Here is a 27,181-nt window from a genome sequence, read left to right on the forward strand (position 1 = left end):
CACCATATGAAGTGCTCTGAAAGGTCAATTGGAAAATACTAAAAGGAGAGGCATGAGTGGAATCTTAACTGCCAATTGGATTATCATGCAATAAATATTACACAGAGAATTGCTTTTGTAGTGATAAACAAAGCTGCACTATGTAAATATAGTGATGAAATCATTTAGCAATGTCTTTTACCATGCTAAGTAGAAATGTGTGGTTGTAAAGGTCACATCCTGTTCATTCCTAAGCAAACACTTCAACTGAAGAATTGAACAGAAAATGTATGACTGCTGAAATATATTATTAAAAATCAATGAAAGTTATGACTGTAATAAAGACTATTTATCTTTTGAGATGAAGATGCTACTTGTAAAATAATGTAGAATGATTCTATGCTTCATTATTGCTCCCATCCACTTGGAAACCTACCATTTGCAGAAGCTTGGTTCAGAGATACACTGTTTGGTTTGCTGTTATATGCAGTCCACTTTAAACTCTAATAGAAGATCAACACTCTTTCCAATTAGGAGTAATTTATTTAAGAAAATAAGTCATCTAAATCTAAAAGTTCTGCTAAAAATGAAAGAGATAATAATCCTCTCTTTACAATAAGTATGCATATCCTTAGATTTTGGAGAATTACTTTAAAGAATCATAATCAAAATCCAAAGAAGTAGAAAAAATTATTCAGAGACATCTCTTTATAGTCTTGTTAAAAACTCTAAAGCAAATATTTTGTTACTTTAATCAAAACTTTATTTAATTCAGTTTCTTTATTTTAATTCTATTGCATTGATTTAATTTCCAATTTTGTTTTTTGATTTCAGTACACGATAATGATATGCTTTTTTTTAAAGAAAAATAAGGAAAATCTAGTAAAGACATGCAGACTAAGGAATATGTATAAGAGGGAAAAAGAGAGACAGACAGACAGATTGAGAATTTCTATTAAGTTTAAACTTTGGGTCAGTATCTTAAAGGATATTTTATTGATCAAAATATTGCAGAAAGAATGAAAAAGGTAATTGGTTAATTAATATTAACCCATTCATTAAGGAATTATTATAATTCTAAGTGAAATAACAATAGTTTCTCCCACAGATATGAAAGGTAGTACTCCAGCATAGCCTTGATTTAAACAAAATAACAAATATAAGATTTATGAAGAGGCAGAGCAGTGAATCTACTCAGTAATTAAGTTAATCTAATCATTACAATAATCACTGAAACATGGGCAAATGGCATAATATTCAGATTGCTACAATATGAAATATCTCTAATCATTGATAGTTTTAATATATTTTTGATTTTGTTTAATATATAAACAATCTAATTTCTTTAATGTCATTAATTCATAACAATATTTGAGAAAATCCCCCACATATTTTCCAAATAACTATATAATTTCTGTAAAAATCATTACGAGGCAGCTAGAAGATTTACACTTGAAAAGTGTCATCACCCCTTTAAGGCAGTATCATGATAAACCAATAAGCCATATTGCATACTGCAAATTCACTAATATTTACTTGAATCATTATTAATGTTTTGCCAGTGAGCTGGCAGTAAAATATTCATATACAGGAGATAGCAAAGAAACATTACAACTTAATTATTTAAAGGAAAATGAAGAAGGAAAGAGAAGACAGAAAAAAATTGATTTCTAGTCTCCTAGTACAAATTCGAAATTGGTTTTTAGAAATAGTTCTTGGTCTTAATGAGAATAATAGTTATGGTATTTTTAAGGTGCTATTACCGATACCATTATCCAACAGAGTTTTCTCAGCATTATTTCAAATTTTGCCTTTTAACTACAAATGCTCTCTTTTAATAGAGATTTAAAGAACTCTTCCCATTTAATTCTATAAAATGAAATTCTTTCAAATTTGTTATCTTTTATTTTGTTTTCCATCATGGCATAATATGAAACTGCAGATGAAAAATGATCTCACACAAGTTGCACAACTTGATTCAACCCAATCTTACACATTCAAATAAACGATTTTGTTTCTGTCTCTTATAGCAATAATTTTCTTACATCTATTGTAATAATATTCTAAATTACACCTCATTTTATATGGAAAAGAAGCACTATCATTAAAAAAGAATATACTGTCTAAATATTTTTTAAAAATCACACCTACCACATATTGTCATTGAACGAATTACAAGAGAAAGAAATAGACAAGATACATAAGTTAAAATTCCAATGGGCAAAGAAAGCAAATTATATACTGTATCCTTACAAAACATCTGTTATGAATTATTTCATTACCTTATTCATTTTATCAGAATTCAGGTAAAATAAATTACATTATTTTATCTTGAGTATTCATAATAACCCAAGAGTATTCTGAGACAGTACTTGAATGATAAAGTTGGTGCCTCACATTTTACTATTTTCATATTAGTATATGCAAAGAGTTAGTAACCGTGACCAGAATGATGCCTATAAATATTCTGAATTGCGCATGATCAATGTGCCATTTTGACATTCTTTAAATTACTGTTTACAGAATGAAAGTTGAAAAGTTAGCTCACCAGAGGAACATAAATTTCCAAACAGTTCTTATTCAAAGTGATAAGTTCTCAGAGAGTAGATACATTTTCCAAAATTTGAGCAGGTGGAAGTCTTCTAATGAGAGAAAATATAGACAAAAATGTCAAATGCAATCTTGACAGAATAAATTAGTTGAAAAAACCAAAGTATTTAATAGATATGTATTAAAAGAACAATGTATCTCGTCAATATCACCAAGAACATTTGTAATAGCATTTGTTTCCAATTCTACTCAAGGAAAAAAGCTCTCAGCTGTATTTACATATTGAAATAAAATGGATTATCATGAATCAAAAAATAAACCCTGCTTTACAACATGTGCTAAAAATGAACTCTGAAATGTCTGAAGAAAATAATTAAATACTTTAAAAAATATTTAAAAGATCTTGTTTTAGGCTTAAGCATAAAGTTTAAATTCAGCATTATGTTGAAAAACAATTCTATAATCTGAGTTTCTGTTCTACTAGCCAGGTTGCTAATACTTGGTTACAATGTTTATACAAGCAGATTATGTGACAATCCAGTAGAGAAATAGAACCAATTTCACACAATGTCAGTTATGACGATGAGGGTCCCAGCTGATACAATCAACGGAATAGCTTGCTCGTGAAATTAACGGGCAAGTGGCTGAACACTCCACAGACATGTGTACCCTTAACATAGTTCTCAGGGAGATTCAGCATGGCACAGAGTGTGACAAGGCTGGCCCTTTGAAATACAGGTACTACTCATTTTTGCTAGCTGAGGAGACTGGAGCAACGCAAGCTAAAATGTCCTGCTAAGGACACAATGCGTCGCCAGGAATTGAACTCATGACCTTATGATTGTGAGCTGCATGACCTAACCACTAAGCCACACACAATACTTAATAGCTAAATAAAAGCATGTGAGGGTGCATGGCTCAGTGGTTAGAGCGTTGAGCTTATGATCTTGAGGTTGTGAGTTCGATTCCCCAACCGGGCTGTATGTTGTATTCTTGAGCAAGACACTTTATTTCACATTGCTCCAGTCAATTCAGCTGGTGCCAAGCTGTATCAGCCTTTGCCTTTCCCTTGGATAACATCAGTGGTGTGGAGAGGGGAAGCTGGTATGCATGGGTGACCGCGGGCCTTCCACAAACCACCTTGCCTGGACTTGTGCCTCGGAGAGTAACTTTCTAGGTGCAATCCCATGGTCATTTATGACCGAAGGGGGTTTCCCCTCCTCCTCAAATAAAGGCATTACTTAACTGGATCTGTAAATAACATATCCTTTCATCATTTCTTTATTATCTGATACCTCAAATGCGATAGAATCAAAACTACTTTTAAATTTTTGACATAAATAATAAAACGTTAAATCGGTAGTCTATTTAGAAGGCCGATTGTTTTGGTTGATCAGAGTGACCATTGGTTTCACAACTATAAAGTGTCTAGCTGTATAAGGCAACTTATCAGACTCAATTGGCTTAGAAGCACATAACAATGGCAGTGATGCCAGCAACAACTCTAGTGGTAGCAGCAATAACAGCTTCAACACCAGCACTGGACCCTAATACAAGTTTGGCATACTCTCTCTTCTTTTCACATGTGTGCACACGTACACACACACGCAAACACACACAAACATACACCCACAAACTTGTAACCCAAATAGAACTTAAAACATTTAATGGCAATTTTTATAAGACTTTCCAGTGAAATCATAAATCTTGATGTTCATTCCCAAAACCAAAAAACTATTTCTGATCCTTTCCTAATGAAAATATAACTGATACACTGACAAGACTAGGATTCTGAACTAAAATAGAGAATAGCAGTTCACACACTATGGTTTTCTTGAGGTGGGGCACTAATGGATAAATTATTGATTATAAATAATCATCTGAAAAGAAAAAGACTGTTCCATTGATAATATCTAATTAATCTTCCATTACCAAACTGTAAAAATATCTAATCAATAAAAGTTTCACCCCAACTCTTTGGTATTGATCCATGATTATTCATTTGACTGACTCACAAAACTCTCTGAAAAAAGTTGTCATTGAAACTTGTGGTTAAGTTGTAGAAACAATTAATGAAATCCTACTATTGTAATGAAATATTTTTAATTAAAGCTTTCTTCTCCATTAGTAGTACATATGTATATACAATACCGCTTCTCATATTTACTGAGACTACTATGTACGGTTTTAATGAGCCAAGTGTGTATACACACAATCACTGATATATATATAACTATATATGTATATAAGTGCATGTGTGTGTGTATACCTGTAAAATGATAAACCTATAGAGATACAATAACATAAGGGGTTGGAGATGGAAGGTGTGTGTGTTTGCACGCAGGGGTGAGTATTTATATGTTGAAGACAAAGCAAGGAACAAATTACACTGCATGTAGATATTTTCGCCAAATTTAATTAACTCTGAGAAAATACCCAGAGAAAATAATGAGGATTAAAACATTAACTTCAAAAAGGTTTTAGACATTTTCAACTACATTAAAAATAAAGAGATGATGGGGGGTGGGGAGTGTAAAATGGTAGAAAATACCTTCAAATTATTTAATAATTACATTTTCTATTGACATTTTCAGGATAGCATAAGATTCTTTGGATAAAATAAAAAATTAAATAAACGTTTTTATTGACGTCATAAATACTTCAACAAGATGTTTCTTTTATGACAATGGAAGACTTCCGCCCGTCCCGTCCCCACCCATTTTCTCCCTAATTTGTTTATTAAAAAAACATTTTTTTGCCAAAAACCTCCGTTTTCGGATACGGAAGTTCCGGAAAATTGCCAAAAATCGGCATTGTTAAATTCCACCAAAACCCAAATTCTTCAATTTTGACTTTTTTCCCCAACACTTAACCATAACCCTAGCCCTAAAACCCTAACTACAGATAAGGGCATAGTTTCGGTTGTAGTAGCACAGATTTCCGTCGATTTCCGTAAAAAACTTTTATTTTTTTACATAAGTAATGAGAGCGAAAGAGACTAAGAGGAAGCGATTTTACGACGAGAAGGTTTCTCTTTGAAGTCGGCCTGTGTGTGTTTGATGGGGTGTGGGAGACAGACAGTATGTTGTGTAAGTGAAGTGCTTCTGTTAGTGTGTGTGAAGAGACAGACATACATATACACATACACCGAGTAAAAAATTACTATGAATCGGCCATACATACATACATACACACACACACATACATAGATACATACACACACACACATACATACATACATACATACATACACACACACATACTTACACACACACACACACACATAGATACATACACACACACACATACATGCAGACATACATATACACATACACCGAGTAAAAAATTACACTGAATCGACCATACATACATACACACATACATACATACACATACACACATACATAGATACATAACATACACACACACACATACATGCAGACATACATATACACATACACCGAGTAAAAAATTACGATGAATCGGCCATACATACATACATACACACACACATACTTACACACACACACATACATAGATACATACACACACATACATGCATACATACATATACACATACACCGAGTAAAATTTCAGTTATCTCTCTCTTTCACACATTACTCTCTCTGTCTCTTCGCACACACTAACAGAAGCACTTCACTTACACAACATACTGTCTGTCTCCCACACCCCATCAAACACACACAGGCCGACTTCAAAGAGAAACCTTCTCGTCATAAAATCGCTTCCTCTTAGTCTCTTTCGCTCTCATTACTTATGTAAAAAAATAAAAGTTTTTTACGGAAATCGACGGAAATCTGTGCTACGACATGCGAAACTTCGCCCAGATAAGTTTTGAAATTTTTGTCCGAATCATAATGTCCGTATTTTTCCGCATATTTAGGAAAAAATATTCTTAAAAAAAACATTTTACAAAACTTTTTGGAAATTTTATTCAGAATCATAATCTCAGTATTTTTCCCGCGTATTTTGAAAAAAGAAATTCTGAAAAAAAGTAGAAAATGAAAGAAATTGGGGTGGGAGTGATAATTTAAAAATGCCGATTTTTGCCAATTCTTTTGCAGATTCGTATTCTTCGTAGCCAAAAGGCGGGGGTCGAAAATTTTTTTTAAAAGGGTAGTTTTGTGGGGGGACGGGGGGGGGAGTCTTGCCCAAGTAATATTTGACACCAGTGACATCACACCTCTGAGTCAACTGATGCTCAAGAACACAACAAAGAACCCAATTCAGGAATCGAATTCACTACCTCATGATTGTGAGCCTGACACTGTATACACTGAGCCATGCGCCTTCACTATATATAGATAGATATACATATATACACACACACTAGCAGAGATACCGGGTGTTGCTTGGGATTAAAATGGCATAGTTTGTATATAATATATTACAGTTATGTTGAAACATGTGATATGGGAAAATGCAGCATTGACAACGAAACATTTGTGGAGTAAATGATGGGCTAATTCGACTAAGCAACATGCTATGAGTCCATTTAGGGTATTTCAGGCCCCAACCTGTGGGGGTTATGTGATTTTTGAATGCACCGAGAAGCTGTCAGTGGATATCTCTCTTTTGCAGCAGTCGGCGCTGTGTCTAACACGACCCATCATCTAAAATTTTAACACCTCCTTCGGGTTTGTTGCCCTACATCACTCATAAAGTAAATTTAGAGGAACTGTGGTTGTTCATTTGTGGGTAACAGGGAACCGATGAGGTGATAGACTTGCCCTTAACTTTGACGTAAATTCAAGTATCTTCTTAGATGCAGTAAACGATGTCATTTGAAATGCAGAGTTGTATTGTCTGATATTATTCAGAAAATCCTTTGACTGGATGGAAGTGCCTTCTAGAAGATCCGTAAGAGGTTGAGAAGGAGCTGGTAGTACTGGCAATGTTATCTGACCGCCCGAGCAGCACATACCATTTGCTTCATTCGAAAGTTTTAAAGCTCTACAGAAACGACAATTTCTGTTTAGCACACCAATTTGGACAGAGTTATCATTTTTATAAGAATGGGATGGATCTTATCTGAAAACAGCTTCAGGAGTTGTGAAGAACGAATTTGTACATAGTGTTTCTAAGAGCTATTCTACTGGACCTCTGTCTAATCATTAAAACATTGATTTAATGACCCAGCATTAAGTGCTGCAACATGCATCTGCTGATGTTGAGAAAATCTCATCTCGCTTCTCTCTTCAGACTCCCGCCTTCGGTTTCCTACAATCCTCCTTGCTTTATGGAGAGATTTCGTCCTTTCTTTGGTGGCCTATTTTTCCCAATATTGTAAGCAATAAATTATGAACATAGAAAGAAATTATACATTAATCCCTATTTTTGTAAGCAGTTGTATGAATGTAGTATGTTTTTATTTTTGCATACAGTATAAATTAACCAAATAGCACATGTATGAACTGCTAATTATTATAAATAAATTTCTTTATATATAGATAGATATAAATGTTAATTTAAGGGTTAATATGTAACTGTAAATACCTTGCAACTGCTGCGATAATTATTAACTGGTAATTGAACGGTAAATGTGTATTTTTATATACCTTGGACTTGCCACCTCAATGTTTTTTGTCAAGAGTTTCACCTCCAGCCGTTCGTTATGTCAGTCAACAGACACTGACACACAATTTTGCCGAGGTGGCTCATTATGTAGTTTTCCCGCTCATTCCGTAAAAATTTGAAAGAAGAGAAAACGAAAAGGACAGAGTGAAAGATGTATGGACGTGTGTGTGTGAGAGAGAGAGTGAGTGAAGGTGATTGTCGTGATTGATGTCTTACACACATAGAAATTGTGACGTCAACCTATAAAATGTTTATAATAGTTGATTTATGGAAAAGATTGTATTGTTAAATTTTTTGAAATGCAAATATGTGAATGGAAATTAAATTAAATTTGTAGCCGAAATAGTACTGAATCTTTTGATACCCCATACGTCGAAATCGGTAACTCGGTTTCGGAATGCATAAGGAATATAGCCGCTGTTGAGCGCTCTTTTCGTTTTCAGCAGCCTCAGAAGCAACACGTATTTGTTCGTCTCCCCGTGGCCTTTAGGCACAACTTCACAAGCCAGCCCCTACTCAAATCGTCCTGTCGAAAGACCCTTGTCCTACGTCCTGGTTTTGTTTTGTTGTTTATTTTTTATTTTTACCGTTATTGTTTTTACGTTTTTGTATTCTTATTGGTGTCACGTATTCTGTATTTTTGTTTGTGTACTTCGATCGTTTTCCGTCCTTTCGTTGTATACATTCGAAGCTTTCTTCCAGGGGATCTAATGCGCTTGGCTTAGATTTCCCTTGGCGGGCTGGCCATATCGGAGCAATCTCAAGATTAATCAGCCGAAATTGCTAAGATGATCTGGTTCTTGACTGATGACTGAGGGCTTCGAATGTCCCGTCCTGTGGTTCTTGTGTCGTCTCTGTGGTGTTTCATGTTCTTGTCCATGTCTGTATTTAATTTTACTGTTTACCTATATATATATATATATATATATGTGTGTGTGTGTGTGTGTGTGTGTGTGTGTGTGTGTATATTACATGGAAAAATGCGAGCAGGAGAAGTAATATTCTTAAGATTATAAACCTGGAAAAGTATAGGGCAAGTTATTACACATGGAAAAGTATAGGACAAGCCATTACTTCTAGTAAAGTAAGGAATAAGAAACTTTTTAATTAAAATATTGCAGCAAAGAATGCCAATTCTTCTAATTTATCACTCTTTACAGTTCTCATATTTTAAATTTATTGTACAAAGTTCAGCTAATTTGTAAGTTTGTCTAATTAGTCACTTTTTTCTGTATTTAAGGTAGTAAATTATCCAAATTCTACTTTATTAAGTAAAGTGTTATTTGTAAACTATAATAAAATAAGTTTTAATATTCAAATTTTAATTTTAGCTGCAATATTTTAAGTAAAATGCTTCTTATTCTTTACTAGAAGTAATAGCTTGCCCTATACCTTTACAGGTGTAATAACTAGTCCTCTACTTTTCCAGGTTTATAATCTTAAGAATATTACTTTTCATGCTCGCATTTTTCCATGTTATACATGATTTTTCCTGGCATTGCTATTATAAGATAATTAATAATTTAAGATTTTACGTTATAAAGTACTGAAAGATATTTCAATTTTTCCATGTAAGTGATGATAATATTTCAATTTTTTTCATGTTTAATTTAGATATATGTTGTGATTGAATTATTTGATATTACCCATCCCCACCAAATTAATGGCAGGGATTTTTACCGTGTTGTTGGTTGCATCATGGCTCACCAAAAGTTACAAACAAGACCCCAAAACCATCAGTTACCAGGCTCACCTTAAGTAACCTAATTTTGCAATATTTGGAGGTCACAGAAATACATTCAACGAAGAAAATTTTCCAGTGATTCCGGGAAAAATGGATTTGCAGCATATTAGGAGGGCATGGTACTTGGTTCCACGCAAAAAATCATATCTTTTGTTGTTTTTTCTTTTCTTAGTGAAAATCGTGAAAATATAGAAATTTCCCATAATGTTGTTATTTAGCCTCAAATCCACCCTGATACTGCAAAGCTATCGTCAAAGACATTCCAGCCGTCTTTTTAAGGATAATCTAGGACATTACATACAATGGGCACGTGATTCAGGTAGGGGATAGTTTGGCTGCTACTTTTAGCGTGTCGCGAGACCAGGTAGAGTCTCTTTCATTGGTTCAATTGCGTGATGAGATTTCTTTTACACATATATGTAATATGTATATATATCATCAGCAGACGTTTGAGAGTAAGTCAAAAGCTGAGAGTTTCGTGTATTGGCACTTACCAAACACGAATTTGTCCATTGTCACTCTGTAACTTCTGACTAAATAACTTCTAAAATACAAAATTTTGTCAAAAACGTCAAGAGTAACTCCTGTTCTATGCGACACATTCTACCAGTATCGGAAGTTTGAAAGTGTTTAGTTAAAAGAAAATTAATGAAATAATTTGTATGTCTAATTGAATAAATCCGAAATGGAAGAAAAGCAAAGTCGACCTCGGAATAGGGGTGGGGGAAGGGTATCTTTTCTTCTTCGCAAATGTAAATAAACCCAATCTGCTTCTTAAATGAGGGACATATTCATACAGCACGGAATGTTTTTACCCCAAATGGACTCCAGCGATTGGTTAAAATTGCCGAAATGCTCGATTTTAAAGTGGAAATATCTTACAAACTATAGCATTTTCTCAATAAAGCCAAGAAAAAATGATGTTTTATAAACACATTCTACCAGTATACGAAGTTTAAGAGTGTTTAGTTAACTAGAAATTGTTTTGACATATGCCGTTCAAAAGGAAAAGATCCCCCTGTTCTATGTGACACACTCTACCAGTATCGGAAGTTTGAAAATGTTTAGTTAAAAAAAAGAATTTTTAATCTGTACGTCAAAGTTGACCTCGGCGAAATTTGAACTCAAAAAGTAAAGACAGATGAAATACTATTAAGCATTTCGTCCAGAGCGATAACATTTCTGCCAGCTCACTGCTTTAGAAAATAAATATTCATTTTAGAAATATATTCTTTATTGTTATTGCTTAAGCGTTACTTCCTTACTTTCTGACATTAAATTTCATATTTACTTCATAACTGTTTTTCTACCAATTTTTGTTCAATTTGACTAAAAACTCTGAATTTTTCTGTCATTTAAGCCTGAGAAAAGTATACTTTTAATTAAAAATTTATGTTAATTAAGGATGAATATCTGCATTACTGCCCCATTTGAAGTTGCAGATATTTTGATGCAACTTTTTTTTCTACTGAACCAAATCTCAAACGATTTATGCCAAAGTGTAGCTGAGGAGGTGTCCTCTTTAAAACTATTAACAGTTTGCAATTTCGTTGAGAACTGAAGCTAGGAAGCTGCTGCAATTGACGAAATGGTGGACTTAAGAATATATTCAACCACTACCATGGTTTTCAAAGTGAAAGTATTATCTCACATTACAATACAGACGTAATACTGAAATAGTGTAAGAGATAAGCGATTGCTCTGGGCATGCATTACGCAAGAAGTTGGAAATTTTTTTGGCCCATGACACTGCATAGACCATAACTTTTGTATTTGATGATTGTTGCTTTAAGTATTCTATTTTGATTTTCACTGACATAGTGATAAGAACAACGAGATACATAACAGTAGTTTCGAATAAAAATAGAAGTTTTAATCATCTGATGGACAGGCAAACATTACAAAATTAGCGATTCTCACTTTGAAACTGACAATTCTGAAAATCTTTTTAGATTATGAAATGCTCCACTCTCCCATGTATCCATGTTTAAAATTTCAGCACGATTGGATGAACAATGGCAGAAGAAACCGAACAAAAAGATTACAAAAATAGCAATTCTCACTTTGAAGCTGATAATTTTGAAAATCTTTTTACTTTACAGAACGTCCCACTCTCTTATGTATCCATGTTTAAAATTTCAGTGCGATCAGATGAACAATACCTGAGTTATAAGCACACAAACATACATACAGAAAGGGATTTATATATTAGAGAGTTATTAGCACACAAACAGACAGACAGAAAGAGGTTTATATATTAGACTAGCAGTATTGCCCGGCGTTGCTCGGGTTTGTAAGGGAAATAACTATATAAGCATTTTTAGAGAGTTACTTCCCTTATATAACCCAAGCAAAAATAATTAAAAATGCGGAAAAATGATGGTAAATTTTTTTTTAAATCATAGACTCATCGTAGACGTGCGCTAATACCCAGAAGGGCTCGACATGAATGACGACTGTAAGATACCCGCTTTTGGTTAAACTGCACCACAAAATGTGGGAGTAGTTAGGAATCTAAATCAGAGGAGACAGAGTCTCACATGCACAACTTCAATTTTATATACAAAGATTAACAGTTCTTTGGCTTTTTGCATTTGCCAACTGTTGCTTTAAGTTAGATAATTGTATTGAGCCCTCTACGTCTAGAGAGAGGAAAGAAGAGAGACAGCATAGTGATGGTTTTGGCTGACTGTCATCCTGTACTCCTCTTGTTGCCAGCGAAATGGTATGTGCAGGCTGTCTGAGCAACTCATTGCTTTTGATGAACAGCATGACGGAAGAAAATGGACAAAAAGATTACAAAAATAGCGATTATCAGTTTCAAAGTGAGAATCACTATTTTTGTAATCTTTTTGTCTGGATTCTTCTGCCATTGTTCATCCAATCGTGCTGAAATTTTAAACATGGATACATGGGAGAGTGGAGCATTTCATAATCTAACATTTTGAAAATCTTTTTAGATTACAGAATGCCCCACTCTCTTATGTATCCATGTTTAAAATTTCAAATAGATATATATTTGAAATAAGAAAAACAGAATGACTTCACTGGTTGTTCTAAGCAGTTTAATTTATCATTTTTTAATCTTTTAGTAATATAAATTTTACACTACAAACTAATGTGTTAAATCTATATTATTAAAAAATTTAAAAAATAATAAATTAAACTGATTAGTACTAACAGTGAAGTCATTATTTTACTTTCTTCAAATATACCTAACTGTACTAAGGATCTTACACATTTTCCAATATATATGTATATTATATATATATATATATATATATATATATATATATATATATATATATATATATATATATATATATATATATATATATATATATGTATGTATACATATGTGTTTTTGTGTGTGTTGCAAAATATGTATGTTTTAAAGCATCTTTAGTTTTCGTCCATGTGTCTGGTTTCAAGTCCAATAGTCAATAAATTGATCTTTCAGAAGAAGAACCAAGAAGTCAGATGTTGCCATAGGGTATGCCTTATGTACCATACTCTCCAGGTCCTGGACAAGCTCTAACTCTTATGCAGATCTAAAATCATGCCTTGTACTCTTCACTCTGGTACATAGTGTCATATCTTCTCTGTAACACTTCAACTAGTGATGAATAACTGCTCTTGCGCTCCACTGACAACTGGCTCAGCACCCTTTAGACTAGTAGCAAGCTGAACTGCTCTTTGCCTATTGTGGTCAGCCAACAGTTCAAACTGGATTCGGTAGGCCTCCCATGACATGTTGCCATCAAATTTGGTTTCTTAATGGGAACTCCACTGCAGCCTTCCACTTTGCTGGATCAGGATCTAAATATTGGAGCCTCATTGTATCCAAAACTACCTTCTGACCACTAGCAGGAACACCCACTCCTGAAAGAGCATCTTAGGAGGTTTGGTCATCTTCAAAATTCAGCACATTTTGTCCATCATTTCCACACACTCTCTGCACATCAGCCTGGGTTCAATAGTACAAAACTGTTCTACAGCCTCCATTCTCTCATTAAACATTTTCAACTGTTGGTCTACATGTTGCTTGCATCATGTAACATCATCACTCACCTCGCGTCTGTACTGCTGTAGTTCTTCAGTTACCTTCTTGGACTGTTATTGTTCCTCTTGCAATTGCTGTTGATCCTTCTTCATTTTGCTCATGAATGTGCCCAGCTGTTCTGAAGACATGTGTGCTGTTCTTTCTGCTCTTCCTTAAACTCAGTCAGTTTATCACTTTGGTCTTGTAACATTTTAATTATTGCAGCCAGAGACAAATCTTCATTCCCTGCCTGATTCCTTGTGTGCACTCCTTCTGAATCCATGGAGAATAATTGGCTCACTGCCACTGCAGCAATCAAAATCCCAACTTCAAATGTTGCAAAACGCAGCCTCCTGACACCAACATGGCTCCAACAGTCAAGTCAGCAGCTGGAAAATCACAGGCCAGCCCAGGAAGCCAACTTGCTTAGAGTGGAAGAAGTAGTTGTACATGTCTGGATGTCTTGTGTAATGTATTTCTTCGTCGCCTGAGTTCACACTGAATGTAATTTTTTGTTGCCCGACTTCACACTGGTTGTAGTTCCTTGTCGCCTGACTCCACACTGATTGTAGTTCCTCATTGCCCAAGTACACACCACCTGCTCACAACACAAACTGACTCTATGCATTCTCTCACCAATTTCAGTTGTCCAACCTCAAAGTAAAACTGCATGGAAAAAAGACATGCAGCATGCTTTAAATCAGTCACGTGATCATTAGAATGAATTATGGATCCATTCTTCATTTTCTTTTGTAGAAGTAGAGAACAGTATTCCAATTTCAAGTAGTACCATTTAGAATTATATTTATTAGAATGTTACTTCCATTTGCTACAGATGATTGACTTTATTCTCTCCTTTACAACAATATGCACATGTACATAGATGGGTGATATTAGAAAGGAAAGGTCTACCTCCAATTATTTTCAACCATTCTTATATAATGTGAGGAAGTCAAGTATCTTCTCTACAATAAGAAACCTGTTTTTGTCACTTCTTTCATACTTTGCCTCTCAACACTTAGGAAAAGGCCATCTCCTTCTCTACTTTAGCTTCACACAATCAAGAGGAATCTTTAGTCATGCATCTTACATGGTGACCTCGCTGGGTGCCTTTTTCATGGCACCCAGTACACTCTGAAAAGTGGTTGGTGTTAGGAAGGATATCCAGCCATAGAAACGATGCCAAAACATACGTTACTGCATGATGCAGTCCTCTCATTCATCAGCTCTTATTGAAACAACCAACTCATGCCTGTATATGAAAGACGTCTGTTAAACGATGATAATCATAGACACATCATCATTGCTTAACATCCGCTTTCCATGCTGGCATGGGTTGGACAGTTTGACTGAGGAATAGCAAGACAGGAGGCTGCACCATGCTCCAATCTGTTCTGACAAGGTTTTTTACAGCTGGATTATCTTCCTAACACCAACCACTCTGAGAATGTAGTGAGTACATTTTACATGCCACCAGTACGGAAGCCAATCAGGTGACACTGGCATTGGTCATGTGACTCAGCTATTAGAGCAAGGTCATCAACAAAGAGGAGCTCCTAGAGGCAGTCTGTCTTGAATTCCTCTGGTCTTGCCTGGAGGACTATGATAAATAAGAGGACCGATCCTTGGTAAGCCCCTACTTCTACCCGGAAGTACAGCTCTCTCCATGTCAATGAAAGCCAATACAGAGGTTTATCTTTGGCTAGGAATTTCTCCAGCAGCTGTCTTACCATAAATATAGCATTAGTGGTGCTTCTCCCTAGTACAAACCCAAACTGCATCTCGTCTAGACTAACCCTGTCCTTATTTAGTTGGGCTATGACCCTCTCCATGAGTTTCATCACCTGATCCAACGATTTGATACCTCTGTAATTATTCCTTTACCTTTGCAGCAGTTGACTATGGTGCTGCTTCACCAATCATTGGGTATGCCTACTTCATATATCACCTGGTTGATTATATGGGTGACTAGACTATAGCCTACAGCACCAGATATTTAAAGCATCTCAGTAGTGATTCCTGATGGGCCTGGTTATACCCTTCATACCCTTAATTGCTCTATCTACCAAGGTACTGTTAATTCGGATAGCTGGTCCCTCTGTTGGTTTGACACTTGGTAGACTCTCTCTCTCTCATTCATTCTCTTCATTTAGGAACCTTTCATAGTGGTGTCTCCAAGTCACTTTCTTTGCAGCATCATTAAATGCAAGTGAGCCATCATCCTTGCAGGCACATTTTTCTCCTATGACATCACGATTCTCTGTCACACATTGTCTTGCAATACAAAACACTTCAAGTCTCTGGTCTTCATGATGCAGGACATTGGCAAATTCTTTCTTATCTGCTTTCCCTCTGGCTAAGTAAACCTGTCTCCTACACTTCCCTGCTACCACCACACTTCCAGTCCTTCCGTATCTGTTTCTCCTAGCTTCCCTTCTGGTGATCTGATACAGTTCCTTGTTACCACCACACTTCTTGTCCTTCTATACCTGTTTCTTTTCCCTAATGGCCCTGTCAGCTACATTGTTCCACCACCTGAGATCAAGAGGAGACTTTGCACCATCCACAAATCTGGTCAGTAGCCTTCCACAGGTTGTCTTGTAGGAACCTCCAGTTGTCCTCCACATTATGTGATGCTATACTACCCTCCTCTTTTTCATCAAAAGCTTCAAGTAATACATCTCTAAATTTCTGTCCATTCAGAGGATCCTTAAGCTTCCAGACCCTTCTTTTCCATGCATATACATACACATACATGTCACATATACAACTATATATATATATATATATATAAACATTTTCCAAGAGTCTAGAGAACCAGGTATTTAGATAGTGAAAGCACCAAGGTAGGGTTGGTGACAGTATGACTGTACAAACAATATATAACAATAAATATGTACTCCCTAAAGTACATACAAATTTATTCCTCCAGTTATGCATACATTCACAAGTGGATGACTGAATACACAATGTGTCATCAAAGTCATACTTGGGGGTACACTCACTGCACCTATTGCACTGATGTCTATAGGCTCCAGATCCAAATGTATTGAAGGTTCCAAGTTAGGTGAAGAACAGATAACAACAGATGGGTTGTGGTTCACTACAGTTGTTTCAGACCTGTTTTTTATTAATGAACAGAAGTGTTACATCATGCAAAAAAACTGTTTTCATCAGGTGAATGCAGGTAAAAGTTAACAATTAGAATTTCTCATAGAAAAAGACAAAATGCCTGATAGCTTGACACACCCAAATTCAGTCAGAGAATGAAAAGTTTAAGTTTGTGTGTTTGTGTTTCTCTGCATGTGTATATGTGTGCAGTCCTATGTTTTTTTTTTGTGTGCATGTGTGTGTGATGGTAAGTGTGTATGTTTATAATTAAACACTCCCTATTCAAACAGTGAACAATAAACTCTAAAATATCAGTAAACACCTACTAACTTATGAACATCTAATTATTAAAGAGGAAAAATTATCAGAAAAGCCAGTTCTATTCACTTTTTCAAATATATATATATATATATATATATATATATAATATATATATATATATATATATATATATATATATATATATATATATATATATATATATATATATATATATATATATATATATATATATTATGTATGTATATATATGCACTCAGACAAATACACAGTGTATGTATAGAAGGATATGTATGTATATATTTGGGCATGTGTGTGTGTGATTATTATTGTACATATGCATATGTGTTTATATGGGCATAAGTTGACTTATCCATTTATGAGTCTGTGTGGATATATATGTATACAAATATATATGCACGTAGGCATTTGTTCCCCCTTACCATTTTTTGCATATAAATTCATAATTTATACAATCAATTGAATATATAATGTAAAAATATTATGATTTAACATTGCTTTTATATCAGAATTAGCTTGGCCAGTGAAAATAGCAAGTTTGGAAAGTCTACAAATTGAAAATATTGTTTTTCTAAGAAAAATATTTTCTATTTCTAGAGTTTGAAATACTAATCTGAAAACTGCCTAAAGCCAGCTTAAAGTTTAAGGTATTTACAAAAGTAGAGAGTGATATATATCAACAATAAATTGTAGGCAAATAAGTAGACAAATAATGTTAGTGTTTAATAGATGCGAGAACAGGAGTAAGTTGAATGATATGAGTCCATATATCGATAGCATGAACTAAAAGAAAAAATGTAAATTATAGAGTAATTCAGTATATAAATGTGTCCAGACAGCCATAATATTCTCTTTCCTCAACACTGACATGCGAATCCAAACAGCCTTTCAGTTTATAAATTTCTTTCTTTCAAGTTCACTTTACACGCACATCATTGTAATCTTGCTTTATTCAAATGCAAGACTGCCTCTTTTACGTTACATGTCTCACTGCCATATGTAATATATTTCTAATGTACGTGATTCTTAGACATGGTGTAAAAAACATGAGCATTTGTGACTTGGACATTATGAACAGCTTTGATTGCTCACTAGATAACTTTTGTTTCCTAGGTGATATATGTAGAGCTGTTGCTACTTTTTGGTGAAGATGGTAGTGGTAGTTTGAAAGTAGGAAAGGATTTGAAGGCAATAAGAGCCTTGGGTAAGTGCTTACTATGTTGACAACAAAGTACAAAAGACACTTGTGAGTTGGTACAGTTACTCTACAGCAAACTGTGTTTCATTGGTGACAGGATGCAGAGTAACTGAGATAGCAAATGGATATTAAAAGAATTGGTGGATGTACCTAGAAGAAACATTTATACTTATATGGATATGTAATGCTATCTGGATGATGCATGTTGGAAAAATTGCCAGAGATGTTGGTACATAATAAATCTGAGAAAAGGCTCGGGAAGAAGTTTTTATATCAGATATGGGAATAGTGAACCTCAAAACTAAAACAACAAAAGAGAAAGATGGCATATTGCTATCAGGTCAGGTAGCAATGAAAACTAAATAGAAAACAGATTCAAAATGAAACTGTAAATATGGATTGTTAATGTACATACACACATGCACACAAACATACATGCACACACAGACACACGCATTAAATTACGGGGTACAAGAAGTATCGAGAGGACATTAAGAAATTGAATAAAACAAATCTACTCTACTAAATATATTTAATAAAAATTTGTGCACATCTTTAGAAAGTTAGCAATTTCTAAATCACTGTGTTCTTCATATACAACAACAATAACTGAATGTCTTTAATTTTTGTGTTAGCATTTTATCAGCTATGAGGGGATCTGAAAGAAATGAAAAATTTTTAACTGGTTTGAAGAGATTAATTATACTGGTAATTGGGTGTCCTCAAATACTCCTCAAACTTTTATATCATATATATGTGTCGGTGGCACATAAAAAACACCATCCGAGCGTGGCCGTCTGCCAGCCTCGTCTGGCACCTGTGTCGGTGGCACATAAAATCACCCACTACACTCTCGGAGTGGTTGGTGTTAGGAAGGGCATCCAGCTGTAGAAACACTGCCAGATCTGACTGGCCTGGTGCAGCCTTCGTGCTTGCCAGACCCCAGTTGAACCGTCCAACCCATGCTAGCATGGAAAGCGGACGTTAAACGATGATGATGATGATATATATATATATATATATGTATGTATGCATGTACATATACACATTATTATGTTTGTATATATATATATATATGAATGTGTATATATATATATGCAAATGAATATGTATATATATCATCATCATCGTTTAATGTCTGCTTTCCATGCTAGCATGGGTTGGACGATTTGAATGAGGTCTGGCGAACCAGATTCCAATCTGATCTGGCAGAGTTTCTACAGCTAGATGCCCTTCCTAACGCCAACCACTCTGAGAGTGTAGTGGGAGCTTTTACGTGCCACCGGCACGAGATGAAATGTAATAGAAAATATGGAATATAAAAAACAAAACAGATGAAATAAGTCTTAACTTTACAGCTGTTTCAGACTTACCATGATTACTGCCATAAAAATATCCTATAATTAGATGTATTGATGAATGGAATAACAGGAGTTTTTATATATCCACGAGACAACTTTTGTTTGTCTACCTTTTTTACTTCAATACCCACTCAGCAAAAATTGTTCTTAAAGCTAATCAAAGCCACTTGCCTTGATTGAAGGAGTTGGTACCTAAGTTTTAGTTTAGCTGGGAATTATTTTGTGCTTATCTTTACCATGCTTGCATTCTCCAGTATGCACTTTATATATCAACAGCATCATCATCATCATCATGATTGTTTAATGTGTCTCTTCCATGTTGGTATGAGCTGAATGATTCATGAAGGTCTGATGAGTCAAAGGATTTTGTCAAACATATTATCAGTTAGTTGCCCAAAAAATCACTAAAAAAGCACTTAAAATAAGTAATAACTCACTATTACCTATTTTGAGTGTGTATATCTTTATACCAAGCAATATATTACTAGTTATGGTATACATCTGGTGAAAATGTTACTGTTGGTTTTATACTGATATTACCAGTAGACAATATTGATTCTCTTTTAGAAGCTAGAAAAGTTACAACTTTAGCCAGCTATATATGGCAATCAAAAGAGGAATAAATGCCATATAATGCCATTTTGGAATGTTCAGATCTCTTCAATTTGGACAGAGGGGTGCTGTGGTCATGTCATTCTTCCAGCAACTTTCAGTTTTTGGTTTACTCTCAGAATGCAAGTCCTCAGCAATTTTCTTATCGCCTTCATGTTGCCCGTGCTGCAGGTGGTGGCCACATTGAACACTTGTAAGACAGAAAATAAAAGTTGATTGTGAATAAATACTTGGAATTTTCTATTGCTTTTCCTTATTAAAATGTTGCGTAATAAAATCTGTTCATTCTTTTTGAATAATCCTGTATATATATATATATATATATATATATAAACATAAAAATCATCATCATCATCATCATCATTTAGCGTCCGCTTTCCATGCTAGCATGGGTTGGACGGGTCAACTGGGGTCTGTGAAGCTGGAAGGCTTCGTCAGGCCCAGTCAGATCTGGCAGTGTTTCTATGGCTGGATGCCCTTCCTAACGCCAACGTATATATATATATATATATATATATATATATATGTGTGTGTGTGTGTATATATATATATATATATATATACATACACACACCCATACATGCACACACAGAGACACACACACACTTATATAATACACATGAACATAATGAATCTGTTTTGTGTATATGTATATATGTTTATATATATATATATGTGTGTGTGTAAACAGAATTCAGAGATGATCCAGAAGTTGTTGCTCTTTGATTACTATTGCAAACAGCAGTAGATTTCTTCGGCTGAATACACATCACTGATTGTTTAAAATTACCTAAATACAATAACTTTAACATGAAATAGTTTCTAAAATATGAAATTTTGTCAAAAATGCTGAAAGTAAACCGTGTTCAGCATGAGAAATTACACCAGTATACGAAATTTCAAACTGTTTAGTTAAAAAAAAGAATTTTTAATCTGTGAGCCAAACTGCAGAGATCCGAATGTTCTGGACCATGTCTTAATGGAAGTAGAAGTAGGCTCTAGTTGGCAGAGAGGATCTAAACACATTCTTGATCTTAGAAAGCAAAATTTTTGGACACTAGCATTGTGAAGGCCTATTCATTTTAGTGATGTGGTTATGTTTATTTTTGATCAAGGGAATGATATGTATATGCATATAGTTTATACACTTAATCCATGGTTAACACTAATCTATGGAAAATCTTAGCCAGCATAAAGTCTATGTAGATCTAGCATAAAAGACGCTTTACAGTTCTGTCCATCATATTTGAAGAGTAATCAATGTTGTCAAGTGGCAATATTGGCATGAAAACTATAGTAGCATTCTGACCAGTAATATGCCATACCCAGAAATATATTGCTTGACAATACAAATGTGTGTGGGTGGTGGTGAGAGTGTTTTGTAAAACAAACAGAAGAAGCATGACTCAATACATGAGTACTGGCTTTTCATATTTGACTTCTTAATCAGCAGAAAGTCACAAAAGTTACTCAAGGGCCAAGAGTTTCATGCATGGCACAAATATGGAGATGACAAGATTGAGATATGTGACACATTGCTGTACTCAAGAAGACCTGTCCACCACAACAGAATTGATATCCTAAAACCAAGGTGTCGCATAAAAAAACATTGGCATTGTTGCTGGTGCCATAGAAAAGCATTGGTGATGGTATCACATAAAAATACCCAGTACACTCTGTAAAGTGGTTGGTATTCAGAAGGGCATCCAGCTGTAGAAACCATGCCAGAACAGACCTGGTGTGGTCCCTGGCCTTACCAGCTCCTGTCAAGTCTTATCAGCTCTATCAAGGAACTATGAAGAGATCAGGCGATCTCAAGCCAACAGAAAAACAAATAATTGTATTTCTGGGATAGTAACAACTCCACCTACTTTAATGTACAATCTTCTAAGATACATTGTGATCGTACAGATGGGCAAAGTAGAATACTTTGCTGTAAGTCGAGAAGCCTAGAAGATGTCTGCTAGCATTAGTGTTTGTCTCTTTCACTACTGGATTGAGTGGTATTGTATGAATGTGCTCCAATCAGAGTGATCATCAGTTGATAGCTGCTAATGAATGGAATAACACACAGCATCACAGCATTTGCTGTATAATTATATATTTCTTTACTACCCACAAGGGGCCAAACATAGAGGGGACAAACAAGGACAGATAAAGGGATCAAGTCGACTACATCGAACCCAGTGTGAAACTGGTACTTTATTTATCGGCCCCGAAAGGATGAAAGGCAAAGTCGACCTCGGCGGAATTCGAACTCAGAATGTAATGACAGACGAAATACCGCTAAGCATTTCGCCCTGCGTGCTAACGTTTCTGCCAGTTCGCCGTATAATTATAATTTAGTTGCTCTTTCTCCTCATTCAACAAACTCTTATAATAGCACTTCCATGTCTTTTCCTTTTTTTTGTCAATTAGAGCAAAAGTGTTATTTATCAATCCATGCACACTTCTCTCCAATGATATCTCAATTTTCTCTTCCACACTATTTTGCAATCTGGATATAATATGATGATAACAATAATAATGATAATAACATGACTGTGTGTGTGTGTGTGTGTGCACATGCGCTTGTGTGTGCACACTTGTGTGTTTGTATGTATTTATGTACACATGATGACATTTATTGGATGAAAAACCTCCATAAGCTATCAGCAATAAAAGAAAACTAAAATAGATATAGTAAGAAGTAATAAGGTGAGATCTGAGGAGTCTAAGGCCCACAGAAACAATAATGTAAGATTAAAAGGTAGAGCAATATATGCCCCATTGCAGACTCAGTTACAGTAAACCATTAAAACTGATACCTACTTTGCTTGTGTAAACTTTTTGAATGCGATCCACTTTTAGAGAGAGATAGAATAGGTGTGTATGTGAGTGAATAATTGGATATGTGTATGAGACTATGTGAGTTGTTTTGGCAGCAATAATAGTTATATGTAATTTTGATGTAACAGGAACATATTCCCATTGAGTATATACCACTTTACCAGTCATTGGAACAGAGATTTGTTATCTACTGTATTATGGTAGTCCATTGCATGTTGGCACAGATCAGCTGTAGATTAAATCAACCTAAGAGCTTGACTGATATTTAATGCTATTTTTTCCCCAAAAGGATAGAAGGCAAAGCTTACCTTGTTATAGATTGAACTCAAAATGTAAAGTGCCAGAATAAATACAAAAATAAGAACAAATTTTGCATGATATTTTAAAGATGCTGTCTAGCCACCAGCCTAATGAAGCTGATGATATATAATCACCTTCCAGTTTCTTTAATGATCACTTTTCTACACACACACACACATCTGTTATTTATGTGTGTGTGTGTAAGTATGTATGTTTATGTATAAGAACTAAACTGCAAAGAAAACTTTGGAATAGCAATAAATATTTATAAATTTGAACACTCTTATGCATAGAAAAGTGTTAATATATATGTGTGTATATTTGCAAATATTATTCATTGTGATTAGGGCATATATTTTCGCACTTTTTTTTTAGATATATAATCCTTTTTAACCCATGAAATGTTTGAAAAGTTTTCTTAAGGGAAATATTACATATATTTATATGGGCATACATATGTATATGTATTTATATATGTGTGTGAGTGTGTATTTGTTTTATATGTTGATAAACACTGTTTTTTTTATTAATATATTCTGTATGAAATATGCTTTTGTATCATCAAGAATGTTTAGTTTTCATGGGTAGTTATGCATGTTAATATGCAAATATGAATATGTATCTTTGTCAGTTTGGGAAGGAGAGTGATTGGGTGTGGGTGTGTGTGTACACTCAAATAAATGCTGCTATCATGTCCAAAAACCTGATGAAATATATAAACTGAAGCTAAATGTCAAAAATCTCTAAAGAAACAAATTTTCTAAGTTAGGATTTTCACAATATATATGACTTGTAGTGAAGACAAAGCAGATATGACAATAAATGGAAATTGTTTTCTAAGCTGACAATTTCTATTGACATTTATTATAAAAGTATATTTTCTATCTCACTCTCATAAATGTATTCTCTCTAACAACAATATACCATTACAGGAAAACATCCTGTATTAGAATATAATACTACAGAGAAATCTCTTTGAAAATGTTCTCATTCCTTTCATTTCTCAGTTTCTAAAATTCTTTTAAGTTACAAAGACATATTTTCTTTCTACATCTTAATATCTTCATGAAAATGTCTACACTTAGAATTCTCTTTATATTTGAACTATCATTTGCTATTCTTGGTTATATCCATTAACATGGTTAATCTCTATTTCACAGCTTAGCCTTTCAATACCCTGCAGTATTCTATCATACAGCAATGTTGGCATTCCATTAACTCGGTATTTCCTGTGGCTATTTTTCATTAAACTAGCCACATAATCTCAGTTCAGAAACAGAATAGAGAAAAATATACTGAATATATTTTGACATGCAAACATAATTATATACACACATTTAGTTGTTTATTTTCTGTATAATGTTGTTTAAATATTTTTGTCAGTTATCATAAATATTAATATATAATATTTCTCAATTTTTCTATACTGTTTTACACTTACATATTAGATATATGATAGTATTTATAAAAATGCATGTTCATATTATCAATAATGTTGAAAGTTTTCATACAATATTTATATTTTAAATATATATACATACATAGATGCACATGCATACAAATATGCATGGATATTAAATAGCAAGGAAAACAGCAGATTAATTTAATCATTTCATTCTTCATGTAATTTCAGTAATACTTTAGTAATAGCAATTATACATTTAATTATTTAAGAGTCATTATAGGTATTATATCCTCTGAAGATATGAACTAAATGCGTAATAACTATCACTAAGTATTATTAGAATATTACTGAAATGGATATAAAGAATGAAATAAATTAATTGGTTACTTTACTTGTTATAGAATCCATACATTTTTACTCTACCGTCAATAGAGTCACATGTATGAAAACAGTCTAGTGAGCACATGTGTTTGAGTATATTGAAGTATACTGAGTTTTAAACAAAGCATGAATAAAAAGTAAGTAGGTAGAAATATGAATTTTCTGACATTTAAGAAGCAGGTAAGACTTATAACTAATAAAAAGATAATTACTATCATCGTTAAAGGTAAATGTACTATGTTGCTGTTGTTGTTGTTGTTATTATTATTACTATTAAGGCGGTGAGTTAGTAGAATCATTAGCATGCTGGTAAAGTGCTCAGAAGTATTTCATCTGTCCTTACGTTCTGAGTTCAAATTCCACCAAGGTCAACTTTGGCTTTCATCATTTTGGGGTTGATATCACTGGGGTTGTTGTAATTGACTTGTCCCCTCCCCCAAAATTGGGGAAAGAAGGGAAAAAAAATGTGCCTATAGAGGAAAGGATTATTATTATCATTTGTAAGGTGGTGAGCTAGCAGAATCCTTAGCATGCTAGGTAAAAGGCTTAGAGTCATTTCATCTGTTTTTTTACGTTCTGAATTCAAACTCTGAGGTTGACTTTGTCTTTCATCCTTACAAGGTTGATGAAATAAGTACCAGCTGAGCACTGGGATCAATGTAATCCCATGATTGCACCAGGTAGTGTTTGAAATGGGGCAGGGACTATAAATCTCATGTCAGGAATTTAATAGTAAATCTGAATACCTCTTTAAGGCACCACACATGGCTTGCCAAGGATGTGACAAATTGTCTTTCTGGAATCCTGAAAGAGGACCTGTGGTTGTACAGACACCACTTGAAGGCGGTTCTGACCTTGAGTGTTGGTTGTGTTCACACCTCTGGTACCTCTTCCATTGGCTTCAGATCTGGAGTTGTTATTTCCACTGCTGTTATTGGAGCTGTTATTACAGAGCAGAGGTCTGGTGATATCACTGTGGCTGTTGTCATTGTGGCAGTCATCCCTGGCCATAGTGCTGGTGTTGCTGCTGCTGTCAGCAATGGTAATACTGGACATTGGACTGGTGCTTCTGGTGTTGTCATGGCCATCTTCTCCAGCTGTGATGCTGGTGTTGGGGTCATTGGCATCAGTGCTGGTGTTTCTGCTTCAGTTGCCATTGCTGGATGAGCAAATGCTGCTATTACTTGGGTAGCTAGGTCTGGGTACACCAAAGCCTCATATACGATTCCCTCAGCCTCACATAGGTTCCCCCCTGGGAGGTCATTGTACTCTCTGCATGAGCAACCAGCCCCTCTCTGCATTATATAGGTGTTTGCTAATATTCTTTTTGTAATGGGTGCACAACTAAAGGAGACCCTTACATTGTGCCTATTGAACAAACTTCTGTACCTGTGTGTCTGCGTGAAGTGCTTGTCTACTAACCTGAGAAATATTCTTCCTACACAAGTCTTGATGTTGAGTGAGAAGGGTGGGGCAAACCAAATGATGTTCCAGCTGCACCTCCTTTTGTGGGTAATAGGGCCTGGCATATAGGAGATGCAGTCCTTAAAACCACTGGACACAAGTGCCTCATTGTAATAGGAGGCTGAGGTATTGAACATTTCTTGACTATCTCTGTGGTAATCCACTTCAGCTCTAATTATTAAAACAAATATTATAAATAGAAAGAACTGAAGTATTTTGTAAAAGAATAGGAAGTGTTTGTTGCAAAACCTATAAAAGAATTGGAAATTTTGTAGAACCTTTAAAACTCAAATTATATGAAAAACTT

General features: G+C 34.6%; 1 protein-coding gene across 5 annotated transcripts in view; it reads left to right on the plus strand.

The window, feature by feature from the left end:
• Nucleotides 1–27,181, plus strand: part of LOC115219115 (protocadherin gamma-B6-like) — a 67,148-nt gene that overhangs the window by 25,734 nt on the left and 14,233 nt on the right. The window contains exon 1 of one of the 5 annotated variants that reach the window (XM_036509273.1): nucleotides 25,522–25,590. The exons of the other annotated variants lie outside the window; for them this stretch is intronic. The gene's annotated coding sequence lies outside the window, so the exon portion shown is untranslated. Of the gene's footprint in view, nucleotides 1–25,521; nucleotides 25,591–27,181 lie in introns of those variants that run through there. 5 annotated transcript variants of the gene reach the window in all.

This window comes from Octopus sinensis, linkage group LG14 (assembly GCF_006345805.1).
Source record: "Octopus sinensis linkage group LG14, ASM634580v1, whole genome shotgun sequence".
Classification (NCBI taxonomy): domain Eukaryota; kingdom Metazoa; phylum Mollusca; class Cephalopoda; order Octopoda; family Octopodidae; genus Octopus; species Octopus sinensis.